The following is a 15,456-nucleotide window of genomic DNA, read 5'->3' as shown; positions in this document are numbered from 1 at the left end:
TAGTGTACTGTTTTTTTGAGAATATTATGTTTTTGGTGTATTTTGTTTTGTTTTTAGTGCATTTTGTTTTGTTTTTCGTGTATTTTGTTTTTATTTGAAAACTCATAATACTTCATTCATAAGTCTTTAATTTAAAGCACAAATTGTACTTTACTTTGTGAGCTACTTTGATATTCTTTTGAATTTCCTTAAATGAACTAAATACTTTAAGATTTATCATAATTAAAAATTTAAATCTTTCCTATTAATATCTTAAAATGATTACATAAAAGACTAGCTGTTCCAATGCGACTTCATCCGCATAAAATTATAAAAAAATAATTTTATTGTTCACATATATTAAGTTATCAATTGCAAATGTCAAAATGACATGACATGATGTCAAACCATGGCAACCTTGCTTCCTTGATGTTGGCAACAACTTATGGTCTCTTTCCTACATTAGTGTTTTTATCCAAAATATTTACCCCTAAGTTTAACGGCGTGAAAATATATAGCTTAAAGTGTAACGTAAGTGTAGGGCTTTTTATTAAAAGAAAGAGTTATTCGAAAATATGCTGTGATTGCTGACATCTTAGGCTACAAAGAAGTGTGTGTTTACGCTTTATTATAATAGTATAGATGACAATACCAGAATGTCCATTACTAAGAAATTGTCGCGAAGAAACAGGAAATAACGTCATTTCGATACATCTGCTTACTTGAGTTTTGCGGTTTTTTTTTATGAAAAATGACTAAATCAATTTTAGTTTTAACAAATTCGTTAAAATGATGTCATCGGTTATTTATTAATCCATTGGAAGGAAAAAGTTATTTTAATTTAATTAACAAAAGATATTGTTAGTATGATTTAATTAAATTTAATAACGATTTAAGTATTTTCTGTCCAAGAAAAAGTTTTGTAACGTAGAGCTTATTTTTGTTTTTAAATTGGGTTGCCAGTAAAAAATTAAATTAACAACCAGCTCTCTACATCTTTTTACATCTTTTTTGTTTTAAAATCATAGTTTTAATTATTAACACTTTTGATATCTTTTGGCAGGGAAAAATCCTTTCAAATCTCTTGTTTGTAAAACCATAAAAGTTCACATCAAAAGCAGAGGCGCCACAGCTTATACTATTCTTGTATAACCTGTACGACCACTTAGAATACATTAAAAGTTTGTTCGTGAAACAAAATAATCTTACTAATTTTATAAATGCGAAAGTTTAGATGGATGGATGTTTGTTAGAATTTGTAGCCTAAACTGCTGAACGGATCTCGATGATGGCATAGGTGTAGAGGAAGGTCTGGAGAAACACATAGGCTTTTAATTTTAATTTCACGAATGCGGAGTCGCGAGCGAAATCTAGTATTTTATTATTTGTTAGAAATTTTAAGTTAGTGGATATTGTTTAACTTAAGAAAGATTTTTCGGTACAATTTTAAAACGCTCATCAGACTAGATTTTCGGTTAAAATGTAAAATATGGCAAGTTTTGTGTTTTATTAAATTAAACATGGCTTAGGGCAGTGTGTTATTTAGGAATGTGTACTCAATGCAGTAACTTATGGTTTATCATCAACTTGCCCTTATCCCTTACGGAGGGTCGGCACAGTATGTGCTTCTCTTCCATACATTTCTATCAGCCGTCATATCTGAATTCACTCCTTTCTTAAGCATATCCCCGTCCACACAATCCATCCATACTTTCTTCGGTCTTCCTCTTCCTTTGTAGGCATCCACATGCATTCTTAAAACTTTCTGGTTTATGACCCCATCGTCTCGTCGCTTAACATGTCCATACGATAAGATCTTACAGTGGTTACAATTCTTTGCAAAGAACATACAGTTGTTAAATATTTTTCAAACTAAATTTTAACTTCTTGTTAGCGGGACATCAAAACAATTAAATCAGAATCATATTTTTATTTTGGAAAAAATCGCCATTGCCCGCCCCACTCTTGAAAAGCGAAGGTTTTATTGCGTGGGGGAGAACGGGCGCGAGTCAGTCGGCCGCTAGCCTTCGCAAGCGCTGCTCGTGTCGCGCGGCAACAGTTTTCCACTCACGGAAAAATTGTGTCGCGAGTGCCGCGGGAACCTTCGATTCCAGAGCTTTGAGACTTTGTGACCTTGTTTATAACGTGATGGATAAAGTGCATGGCGTTTTATAAGTGTTTAAGAAGTGCATACTTGTACGTCAGTGCTCCCGGCCCTCCCCACTGAACCCTGCACGTAAGTGTTGTGTAACAGCTTTATGCAATTTGAGCGCAAACGTTTTGAAACTGAAAGTTGTATTACGAAAGGACTACAGATGAAATCCGCGAGAGGCGATAATTTAGAATGTTTGATGTAAAAAATCTTGTCGCATATTGAATGTCGATTCGCGCACTCGGTAAACCAGTATGGCAACCTTTGAACTATAAGGTGGGTCGAAAGGCTGGCAATTTTCTTTCGAAGGTTAACCCTGAACAAATATTCTCCATTCAATATTTGAACACGGCTGTCAAGCGGATTTGCTTTGTTTGATTATTTCGTCTTACATCACATATTAATGTTCTTTAAAATGTTAAAACCGGTCATTAATATAACCAGATTAATATGCATTACATTGCTTGTGTTAAGGAAATTTTATATGTTAATATAAAATGTTAAATAATCTAAAAATATGAGCATATGTTTTTAAAATGTTTATCATGTATCGATTTATTGTAAAATAGGGATCGTGTTTTGAGTATTTTTGTTGAATAAAATCGACTGAAATATGATTGTAATAAAAAGGAGTTTGGCAATTTGTTGTAAGACAAATATCGGTTCCGTATCGAATCCGATAAAACGGCATACTTATGAAATCTCGGCGTTGTCTTGATCGTTTTTAGAGTTTTACTAAGTGTTGAAATTTATAAGAACAAAGTTACTTAAACTTCACTTGTAAAATTTCTCTTTGTAACTTGGGATTATGTTTGCAAAATATTAAAAAAAATTAACGAAAAAAATGCAACGAAGATTTAATAATAATTTTATCTATTATCTAAAATTAACATAATTTTGTTTTTTTTTACGTTTTTTAATACCTTTCAGATCGATTGTAGTTAAAGTTTAAGTTAAAATTTTTACTTAAATTGCTTATGCTATTTTAATTCACTTGCAAACAACTTACGTCTATAAAACATTAATTATCATGTTACATTATATCATATTTGCGCGAGTACAATACGATAGTAAAGTATTATGTTTTTAAAATTAATAGAAAATATATTACAAATGTTTTTTGGATTATCCCGAAACATCGAAAACCATGGTCACTATAAAAACATTGACAAATTTCAACGGTTGTTAAGTATTTTCAAATCGCATTATCTTGTTATTTATTGCTTTCATTTTGACCCGAGCGTGACGCAAGATGTCATGTGTGACGAAAAATGGCACTGAACTCCTGAGATGATTGACTCTTTGGTTTAAGCTATTGTTACTAGGCGAGATTTTTCGTAGAATTATTATAAAACATTTAGTTTTTTAATTAACTTTTCTTGAAATTTTAACTAGTGTTTGTTAGTCCTTGAATGTTTAGTTTTTTTAGTTGTTTTCACGTTGCGTTTCCATAGATAGTCTAACTATAATAAGATTAGGAGGAAATATTTGTATTTTTGGATTTTTGTATGTTACGCAAAAATTATTAGGCCGATTTCAAAAATTCTTTCACCATTTAAAAGCTACGTTATCACTTAGTAACATGGGCTATTTTTTAACCCCACGTAGAAGTCGCGAGCAACACTTAGTTATTTAATATAACACTTTATCCATTGCATACATTAAACTATTTTATTGGAAATTTAAATAGTGTTGTCTTTGTATGTACTGATTAAAAATCATTCATTCTTCGAATACCACCAGTATTCGAAGAATGAATGATTATTATATATTCAAAATAATCATTCACATTGCGTTCAAAAGCCACAAATGTCATTACACAATACATGTTGTGGTATTTAAGATTGCAAAGATTTGTAATCTTACCAATATTTTTAGTCACAAAGATAATTACTTTAGATAAAGAAAGTAATTTATTATCTTAGTGCAACATTGCTTTTATGTTTCTCTTTAGGTTGCGTTGCAAAATTCTGTGTTTGTTACAATATATGTATTAATAGGTTACGATCGCGACTCCGTCCACGTAGAAATAAGTATAATAAGTACCCTAATTGTTTTCCCTGTTTTTTCGTTCTATTCTCTACATGGCATAGATATGTCAAATTGAATCGAGATCCATTCGCCAATTTAGGCTACACTCTCTAACAAACATACACTCCTCTAAACGCATTTATAACATTAGCAAGGTTAAAAAAATATGTCCATCTATGCGAAAACGTGGTATTTTCCTGGTAATATATTATGTAACATAAATATATTTACCATAAATTTTCTACCACATTAACACGCTCAATGCCTAACAGGCCGATATCGACCTGACACGGTACCTAAGCTGATGCGGACGAAGAAAACTATGTCCCTCTTGCTAGTGCAAAACTATTATCTCATGTGTATACATTACAAAAAATGTATACATTATGTTTTCATAAAGTTAATTGAATTTATCCTAAAGTCGGTGGGTCTAGAAAGACCTGCCACGCAATAGCGGAGATATCATTGGGGGCGCATTTTAACCCGCCGTTGCACCAGGTGAAGAATTATTTTACTTGCCGCAGTAAACGTGTTAACATATGATTCATATATTTATAACCAACTATTATCTTTACATCTATACGATAATTACGTATGTTATCATATTCAAAGTGAAAATGGAATCTTATCTTAAAACATAATCGTTCTTGTTTTATGAATAATCACGTACATAAGATTACTACTGTATTCGTGTACTATACCTATGTTATAAAGAGGAAACATCACTATGTTTGTATGTAACAATCCCAAAAATTCCAGATCGATTTTAAAAAATCTTTTGAAAATATAAATGTACATAGGCATATTTTGTTTTTGATTTAAAAAGGGGAGGTTAAAATTTGCTGACAAAAGCTGGTGTTGGTGCTAGTGTGGCCGCTTGCTCGTTTGTTACCTTATAAAAAAATAGGTCATGTTCAATTAATATTTGTTGTCAATATAGGCACGTGCCTATAGCGTGAGTGTTTGTGACATTGTTTTAAATATCAAACAATCTATTATTAATATTTATTTAATTGATTTCATTGCTTCCATTCAAGTGATCGTGTTTGATAATATTTGATGCGTTCAAAAACCACAAACTTATTTTCACAATATTATGCATTTTAATTTAACTAAACAAAAGATTTGTTTATCACGCAAAATTCTTCCCTTTTCTAATAAAAATAGCTTTTGTTTGATGTTATTAAAACGCATTGTTTTGAAGTTTATGATTTATAATTGGAATGTTATCTTGAACGCCATAGAATAAAGATCCGTCTAATAAAAGACATTTCTGGATCTTCTGGTCTCTTGTCTGGTCTTTGAGTATTTTTTTACTCTGTAATTAGGTTTGTTTTATTTGTGCCAGTAACTTTTTCCCCACTGGCTGATTGAGGCTCAGATAGCTTAAAAGTGAAGTCACTGTCAGATAGAGTACAAAAATCCAATACTTCCATCATATTTTTCATATGTTGGATTAATATCTGACAATTTACAATAATTGTGGGAGTTTTTTTTTTTGGTTACCTCCATGTTTACTCTTTGGAGACGTAATTTTTTTAGTAAAATAAAGATTATTGCACTCTATAATACTTATTGACCTTCAACCACCTTTTGATTGATTTAATTAACTAGCTGTTGCTCGCGACTTCGTCCGCATTAAATAAAAAATAGCTCACGGTACTCACTAAAAACGTAGCTTTTTACTAGTAAAAGAATTTTTGAAATAGGCTCAGTAGTTTTTGATTTATTTCAATACATACAAAAATACAAACCTTTCTTTATAATATATAGATGTTAAAGTTTCAAGGTCATTTATGGTTATAAAATTTAGTGTGTCGTCTAAATAATATGAATCTCGCTGTAGATTTATTATTTTGCGTAGACCGTACGTGACTATGGTGCTAGGATGATAATTAAAAACTAAATATTAGCACTGGAACGGGTTTAGTCGTTGCGAAATGACAGTTTGCAAACTCTGCTGTTTGATTTAGCGACACGGTTTATTCACGACATAAAATTCTAATTCGCTTGGCTTACTTTTGTATCTAATATATCGAAATAGTGATGTAAAAAACCAGAAATGTTATCGCCCTTATTTCCGGTGTACAAAAATGCTTGGGTGCAATAACTAATGGATACGGTTGTTGTATTGACTTTTACTAGTCTATGATAGGAATGTGACATGCTCAGAAAAGTTTAGTGGCAACACTTTCTTGCTTGGTTGTTTTGTATATAATTATAATTATTATCCAGTCATGTGAGTATTGTATAGTTTAAAATAAAAATATTTGCCGTAGAATCAGCGGTAAATTACAAAATATGTACTATGGACCTTCAAAGCGCTGGATAACGATTATTCTTTTCTTAAATAGTACACGACTTTGTTGACTTTGATGATTTGACGTCAAAAGTCATCCGTCAATTCATGACGCACTTACAACAAAACATTAGATAAGGTTCAACTTAAGGAAGTTAACAAAACTTGTTTCATCTATTTAAAAAGCTAATTAAATTTTGTGGTCATCGGCTATTTGCATAATCTATCGCGATTCAATCAAGTTCGATATTCGCGAAGTAATCAACGAATATTTTAACTGGCTGTTCTCGTGTGACTTCATCCGCCTAAAATTTCGCATCCGCCTAATTTTAGTCCTTTTCTCTTTACCACCCTTTTTATAAGGAGATGATGGGAAGAGGAAATGGATTTGACGGTGGAGGAGATGCATAGGAAGGGGAAATATCCTCTTTATGTGCGTCTCCTTCTTCGTCGGATAAGGGTAGGCAACGCATCTGCAATTGCGGATGTCTATGGGCAGCGGTCGCTTCGCCATTTTGGCGGATTCAGGTGGCCGCTTGCTCGTTTGCCACCTTATGTTATAAAATAAACGTGTTTCAAATTATCAATTGCAAATGTCAAAGTGACATAACATTACAAACCTTCACAATCTTGCTTCCTTGATGTTGGCAGCAACTTATGGTCTCTTTCCCACATTAAGGTTTTTATCCAAAATATTTACCCCCTAAGTTTAATAGCGTGAAAATATATAGCCTAAAGCGTGACGTAAGTGTAGGGCTTTTTATTAAAAGAATTATTTAAAAATATGCTGTGATTGCTGACATCTTACGCCACAAAGTAGTTTGTTTATACTTTATTATATTAGTATAGAAGTATAGATGATTTAACTAGATAATAAACCCTGTGGTACAACTGGAATGATTGAAGATGGCGTAACGTTTGATGATTACATGATTCAAATAGAACATACGAGGAAGCGAAGTACAGAGAATGTAACATCTTTCGAAACTAAATTAGCAATCGAGCAGATAAGGAAATGCAACAGGTCGTGATGAAGAAGCTGTATTGGTGTTCTATTTAGTTTCCACTGTCCAATAACCTGTATAAAAACATATCATTGTCCCTATTTTAAGAACTAGCTGTTGCTCGCTCTGCGTGCAATTAAATAATAGAAAATATACAATCTATGTTATTCAGTGATAAATGGGCACAGTAGTTTTTTAGTTATTTCAATATATACAAAAATTCAAATCTTTCCTCTTCATATTATTTTTTTTGAGAATAAGAAACGGTCAACAATTGTCTTATAGTCCTTTAATCGGGTAAATAAGAACCACTTACGACCTATATTGAAACGATATTTGATTATGTAACAACGTTTTAATTTAGTTGGCGCCTAAATCCATATTCCATTAAAATTGACGTCTGTCAGATTGTAAACAAATGAAGCGAAGTTTGTAAAGTCCGCTGAATATTCGACTGTTTGTAGTGAATTATGTTGTTTTTACACTTTATTACTATAACTACTGTAATTTTATTCTTTAACTAGCTTTCGCCCACGACTAGGTCCGCATAGTATTAAAATAACAAAACCAAGTAGCCTATGTGCTCTTCTAGACTATCCTCTACATGTATGCCAAATTTCATTGAGATCCGTTCAGCAGTTTAGGCTACAAACTCTAACAAACATCCATCCATTTTTATATATTATAAACTTTCACATTTATAATATTAGTATGAAGTATGATATAGTTTCGATTTCTTAATTAAGTTTTACAAAAAAATAATAAATAACTAATCAATGTTTTTAAAAGTGTTTAGTTTAAAACGTTGTGAAAACTGCATTGTTTGTACTAGATTTTTTTGCATTAGACAAAGTTGTAAAATAGTGGTTCGTAACCATTTCATGCTATAAAACCTTGGAATATTTTTTGCTTGGTGACTTTTTATTACATTTCGGTATGCATATTGTAAGGTTAAAGTTTTACATTAGATTTGTTAACTTGTTTATTGATCTGTTATTTGCAATAGACTAATCATTTTAATCTTTACGTACGAAATAAGGTCATCTTTAAATAATGATGAAATTAACTAACCTTATTTTTTATTGTTGCATTTATGAATAGAAATAAAATACGGTTTGAATTTGAAATAAACAAACGCCGTGTACTAATAATGAATCGTGTTAGTGTACTAATAGTACAGAAAACTGTTGATATATCGCAGAAACTTTGCTCAGTTTATAATCCTAAAATGAAAATTGAAATCAGATTTCAAATTGTGTACTGAAATCACTATGCTATTCGTAAATATTTTTTTTGATATAACGTTTAATGTTTAGCTTCTACACTTCATCAGCTATACGTCCCTATTGAAAGGCTCGGTGCCTACTCTATGTAAGAGGTGACTAGGCCATAGTCAACCACGCTGTACTGCGGGTTGGTTGACTTCACACATATCTTTGAATTTCTTCGCCGAATGTGCAGGCATCACGATGTTTCCTTCACCATAAGAACGTCGGGTAAATTATGTACATATGAAATTTGAAAATCGATTCACATTGGTACATGGCGGGATTTGAACCCAAGACCTGTAGATTACAAGTTAAGTGTTGAAACACCTGAGCCTGAATTATAGAATAATAATTTATAAGTTATAGTTATAATGATAGAATATTTATAAATTGTCATCATCATCCACTTGCCCTTATCCCTTATGGAGGGTCGGCACAGTATGTGCTGCTCTTCCATACATCTCTATCAGCCGTTATATCTGAATCCACTTCTTTTTTTAAGCATATCCTCTTTCATACAATCCATTCATACTTTCTTCGGTCTTCCTCTTCCTTTGTAGCCATCCACATTCAATCTAAATACTTTCTGGTTTGTGTCCCCATCATTTCGTCGCTTAACATGTCCATACCACGCTAACCTTTTGCTTCTCCATTTCTCCACCACTGGCGCTATTTTCAACTTCCTCTACAACATTCTTAACTTTATCCATTCTTGTCACACCAATAATATTAGAATATTTAAAATTTGTATCAAATGAAAGTTGATGTTTAATTTTAAAAACTGAATATATAAAAACGCTAACATAACTAGCACGATAAAGTGGGATCAAACCACTTTTTTGGCATAGCTATTGGCCTTAATTATCCTGTTACTTTTTTATACAATGTCAAATTTAGTAAAAAAATATCGGCTGTTCGTAAGCCAAATCCTTGTCCACATTAAAGGAAATACATGTTATAATGTCAGTATTTGCAATCGCCTTCAATATATCCTGTTTATACTTTGAATTTTAAGAGACAGGACATGTCAAGCGCGCATTCCGTATTGTCAAATAAAAACGAACAAGTTCTAATCCTATGCTTGTGTGCTCATTTTGTTTGTGAAAATCTTTGAGTCAGTATTACATAATAATTATTGGTAATATTTCCTCAGGAAAAAGTGGCAGAGTTTATTACCACTGTGGCTTGCTTAGTCCGTTTCTTTACAATCAAAGTGTTTATATACTATGATGACCTACATTTTGATAGATTACATCTTTTTTATTACATATTTACAAGTGTTTATAGCTATTTATATTACCGTTTTATACATATTTGTGAAGATCTTGACACCAGAACAAGGACAAAGAAATACAGTTTGTATATATACATGATTTATTAGATTAATTAATTATTATAGCTTAAAACAAGGTCTATTTGTACGTAAAGATGCGAACATCGTTAAAGAGTGCAGGAAATATATAAATCAATTAATTCGTTTTTTTTTTTAATTGAAATACGAACAAATTTTTGGAGTATTTCACGTAACTATTCTAAACTCGAAGCTTATGCTAGAATTTGCGTAAATCAGTGGCCAGATAGTAACCCACGGCCATTAGATCAGTAGTTAGAGACCTTAACCGTTACTTCGGTAGTGTCCAATGTGACAAACGATTTATTTTAAAAAAAATCTTTCATTCATATTTCATTTTCAAAAATGTAATTTTAATAAAAACTAATTTTTGCTACAAAAATCTCCGTCGAATTATGGCAGCTACACATTTTTAGTTTTAACTTTGAGTTAAATGTACCTTGAAGATTGGATAGAGTTAACGGGTTTTCATGTCTACAGTTATACATTTTTTGATAAAAAAAACAATAAATATCCATTAAATTATTGACCTATACATGAAGGACGTATTGCATTGAACATTGACCATACGTTAGCAATTCTAAGAAACAGTCGTTTATATGAACTTTCGTAATCCGTCGTTCGTAGATTTTATAAGAACGTATTTTATACGATTACATTTTTTGATAGCCTATCTTGATTGATATTTAAGTAAGATTGTAAAATCTTCGTATATTTGTTTAGATATTTCCTAATTGGGACAAGACGTCTTTAAGATAAGCTATTATAGCTGACATTTTTTCTATACTAATATTATAATAAGGAAAAATTTGTATTTTTGTATGTATTGAAATAACTCAGAAACTTACGGGCTGCTTTCGAAAATTCTTTCACCATTAAAAGGCTACGTTATCTGTGAGTAACATTTTTTTTTAAATTTGTAATTTCGCGTGGGCGAAGTCGTAACAGCTATGTTAAATAAAAGAGATACAGACTCTCAATTCCATTCATTTTTGTCAACTTATTCAAAATAACAAAATCCTATAATTCTAAGATAGCTTATGACAAAGTATTCGAATATTCAGTCTGAAGCTTTGCATAGAAAAACCATTAGGAATTTACGCTTGAATTTCAAACAGTAGTTCTTGTATAGATCCGTTTCGTATAGTTCCTTGTGCACGTTTCAATCCGGCAACAAAGGATTAAAACTAACTCGTATTTTGGTTGCAAAATATTAACATTAATGTCATAACGGTCACATAATTTTATGCAGATGATAATGCACGTTTACACAGTCCGCGATATAGCGGACGCAATGAAACCGTCTCTTACGATTCTACCATTAAAGGTAATCTTTCACCATCGTAACACAACAATTGCCATCTCTCAACGTGGTGAGTAACATAGAGATGGTAATAACGTTCTAATACAGATTAAAACAGATGACAATTAGTCGTAACACGAATCGCAACTATAAGGCGTAAAAAGGATCAAATCGAGATCGTCATTTGTTAGCAGTAGATGTGTGTAAACCTTTCGATTCGTTGAACGGCTCAACAAAACTCGAAGCACAACGCAACTTACTAGCAGGGGAACAATGTGCCAGTCGAAGCTCGTATTTCAAAAATTACATCATAATCAGGTATAATCTAAGCTGATCTGCAGGCCACCATTTGCAATTTAATTACAGGTGGTTATTTACCAAATCGTACAGTGGAAAAGCGTCTTTAGTTATGATGAAAGCAAAATATGGTAATAAAGAATCGCAAATGTAAATATGGTCACTAAACTATCACGAATTTGCCATTTCGTAGTGACCGAGCGAAATGAGTTAGTGAATTACATAAACTGACCGATTCTATGCAGATGCACATCTTACATAACTATCGACCTTTAGGTATGGTTTAGCAATGGATCGGTAATAATTGATGTTGCAATTGCTTTCGCTTCAACGCCTCAGCGACCTCTGGGCTCTGACCTTTGTGTATTTATTTAACCGGAGATCGTCAATGTGACGACACTGGTATTAAACTGTATGATTACCAGATGTTTGTAGAAATAGTAAATGAGATTTACATTTGCGAAATGTTACAATGTAATGTAATAATCTAAAATGTAATATCCATGTATATTTACGGGTAATATAGCGGAAGGTTGCGCGCTAATCTAGCCGAAGAACGTTTGAAAATGGTATATTTAAGTGCTATATTAGGATGAACTTGTAAGCATAACCACGGAATTCCACTGCACTGCATTAAAACATTTGCACCTTATTATAAAAAAATTGGACAAAGTTTCAAATGCATTATAGATTGTCAACATTTGTCAATAAGAACGGTAACGTCTGCGAATAAATTCAAATTTATGTGTGAAATTAACCAACATGCAGTGGGCCGACGTGTTGGACTATGGCCTAGTGCCACTAATTTAGGGTAGGTTTGCGGGGCCCATAGTGAGCTGGTGACGATGATGATGATAATGATACATCAACACTTTGAAACCGTGACCGTCATCATGGTTATTGAAAAACTATGTAAGTAAAACAAAGAGAAGGTAGGCCCAACTTTAACCCACCCTTTTTCTTGTTAGAAGAGGATGGGAAGGGAACGTGGATTTGACGGCAGAGGAGACTTATAGAAAGGGGAAATATCCTGTTTTTCGCGTCTTCTCATTTGTCGATCTTAATCGATTGCGGTGCCTACCCTTAGGTAGGCACCGCATCCGCTATTGTGAATGTCTATGGGCAGCGGTTGCTTAGCTATTACGGCAGATTCAGGTGGCCGCTTGCTCGTTTGCCAACTTATGACATGAAAAAAATGTGATCATAACCTATAAATTACCGAGTATTTATACTGTAAGTAGTATTGTGTAATATTTGAATACTTTGACGTTCACGATATGAATTATCGATTAGATTTAAGTCGTTTTTAACTATATTTTTGTGGTAAAATAGATTGTTTCTACTTCTGAGACGATGACATGTAGCAATAATGGGAACTCACACTAAACAGCAAATGTTTACTTTGTAAATTATTCCATTTGTGACGTATGTATGTGCGTGCAAGTTATTTGCGTGCAAGAAATATAATTAGAATAATTCATACAGGAAAAGTCGTCGGTGAATGTCGTAATTTGGAAGTTGGTTAGTTAAATTGGTCTTTGCGAATTATGTTACGACTATTATTTAAATGTCAACCGTCAATTTGCTTCATATGGTTGTTAATTGGGGTTCTTAATTAACAAATATTGTTTTTTTTTTATCTGTTTTGTCAAAGATTACCGTTAACAAACAGAAGGTAAAATAACGTTTAACAAACATTACCTAGATGCATAATCAAATTCTGCATGATTAACTGTCGATCACGCGAGGTTAATGACCTATGAGTGTCGAAAACAGAAGCCTTACATTACCAAATGCTGTAAGTGCTTGTGTTTGGCTTTTGATGGTCATTGAATTAAAAGCTTGCATATAATTTTAATGGTAGAAGCTATACTTATTGGACGTCATAGATTATGAGAAGATAGAAATGGGCTCTTGTCAAAGATAAGAATAGTTATAGAGCGGAAATTAGGAGCATTTTTATAATCGTAAGAAACTGTCACAAATATCTAACAAGACATCCAACATCTAATAAAAATAAATATTGCTAAGCAATAATTAGGTTGTCTTTAATGTTCTCTCTGTTGATCGTATGTTAAATGTCTTTGACTTTTGTGAAAAATGTATTTTACAGAAATTTAGCTATAATTTCGTCTTCAAAATGTATTGACGCTACACGAAAGTAGAAGGTTTTTTGTTATTGATATTTGATGACACTTTATTTAACGGATTATGTAGGTCTTGTTTATATTGAATTTTGTACCATCTCTGTGTGGTCGCTTTATTGTTTTAGTAAATGCAAGTTTCCTAAAAATTGTATATAGATAGGAACGCAAAAACAAATGTAACCGCTTGTCTGGTATATGGAAGATGTTATACCGGACTGCTATTGTAAAATTAGAATAATAGGCAAAATAAGTATGTATTGGTCATATAATATCTGGCAACACTTATTAAGTTTATAACAATGTACTATAAAATTAAAACTAAATACGAGTATTTGGGATAAGAATTAGTAATCAGAAAAATATTATTTATGTACTTTTGGTTTAAACATATGTGTTATGTTTTAATTAATATTTACACAGTAATTATGTCGGCATGTGACCGATGTAATCTGTGCAAATATTGTTTTAATGAAAAATAAACAGATGGCGTTGTATTGTAGTTGACATACTTACCTACATTTATGTATTTAATTGTAACGATTGAATCACTGGCATTATTTTTTATCTGTGTTAGTGATTGATTGTTTACTAAAATAATTTGGTGCGATTTTTTTTTTCAATTTATATGATTTTTTCTTAATTTCTTTCTATGAAAATATGAACAATGAGTTGAAAACGGGTAATTCAAATTTAGATTCAAACCTGTTACTACTGTGTAAATCAAATAAAATCAAAGAATATAAAAACTAAAAAAGGCATTTTGCATCCATCTAGAAAATCAGTGAATGTTAAAATATACGTATTAACCACAAAAAAAAACTCAGAATAATTAAACATATAAAATGCAATTATTATATTCAGATTTGGATTTTCAATAGAAATGTAAAATAATGAATTACTTAATATAAACTAAGCAATGACATTTATATGACTATGTCTGTAGGTATTAAACTCATCTTTGCCCTTGACGCCTCTACATATCCTTTATCTATACAATATATAAAGTGAGTCAACAATATATGGTATTTCCGTTTTTTTCTGAGAGTCGCCATCTTTGTCAGAGTTGTACACTCTTAATGACACGAATACAAAATTGCCAACATAAATATATTTTTTTAATACGTCCTTTATTGTTGAAGTTAAAATGTGTAGAGCTTCTATCATACTAATATTTTAACTGCTAAAATTTGGATGAATCTGTTACTACGTATCTCTGAAATGGCTTTACGCTTCTTGATATTTGCCACAGATGTAGAATATAGTCTGAAAGAACACAAAAACTTTAAAGTTTTTTTCAATTCTCATCCTCTACCGGTGTACCTCCACACTCATAACTAATGTCCTTCTTGTTGCATGCGATTCATCTCTTCTCATAACATGCCCATACCACTCTAACCTTTTACTCTTTATTTTCTCAACCACTGGGGCTACTCTCAAACTTCCTCTAATATACTCATTTCGTATCTTATCCAATCGTGTTAACCAGCATATAACTGGCATTCCTATTTCCAGCATACGTTTTAAAAGTTTTCTAACAATAGCTCATGTGACTGTCTACTGTTTGTTGCGTAAAGAGTTCCCACGAATTTGAGTTGTATAATAAGTGCACGCAACTTCGTATTCTC

The 15,456-nt window shown here is 32.0% G+C and overlaps 1 protein-coding gene across 1 annotated transcript in view; it reads left to right on the top strand.

The window, feature by feature from the left end:
* Window positions 1–1,985: 1,985 nt before the first annotated feature.
* LOC106111844 (A disintegrin and metalloproteinase with thrombospondin motifs 1) overlaps window positions 1,986–15,456 on the top strand; it is a 104,317-nt gene continuing 90,846 nt past the window's right edge. Inside the window, exon 1 of the mRNA XM_013294001.1 lies at window positions 1,986–2,215. The gene's annotated coding sequence lies outside the window, so the exon portion shown is untranslated. The remainder of the gene's footprint in view (window positions 2,216–15,456) is intronic.

The sequence above is a fragment of the Papilio polytes genome, unplaced genomic scaffold (assembly GCF_000836215.1).
Source record: "Papilio polytes unplaced genomic scaffold, Ppol_1.0 DF824146.1, whole genome shotgun sequence".
Taxonomy (NCBI): Eukaryota; Metazoa; Arthropoda; class Insecta; order Lepidoptera; family Papilionidae; genus Papilio; species Papilio polytes.
Note: the sequence above shows the minus strand (reverse complement) of the source record. Positions and strands in the feature narration are given on the sequence as shown.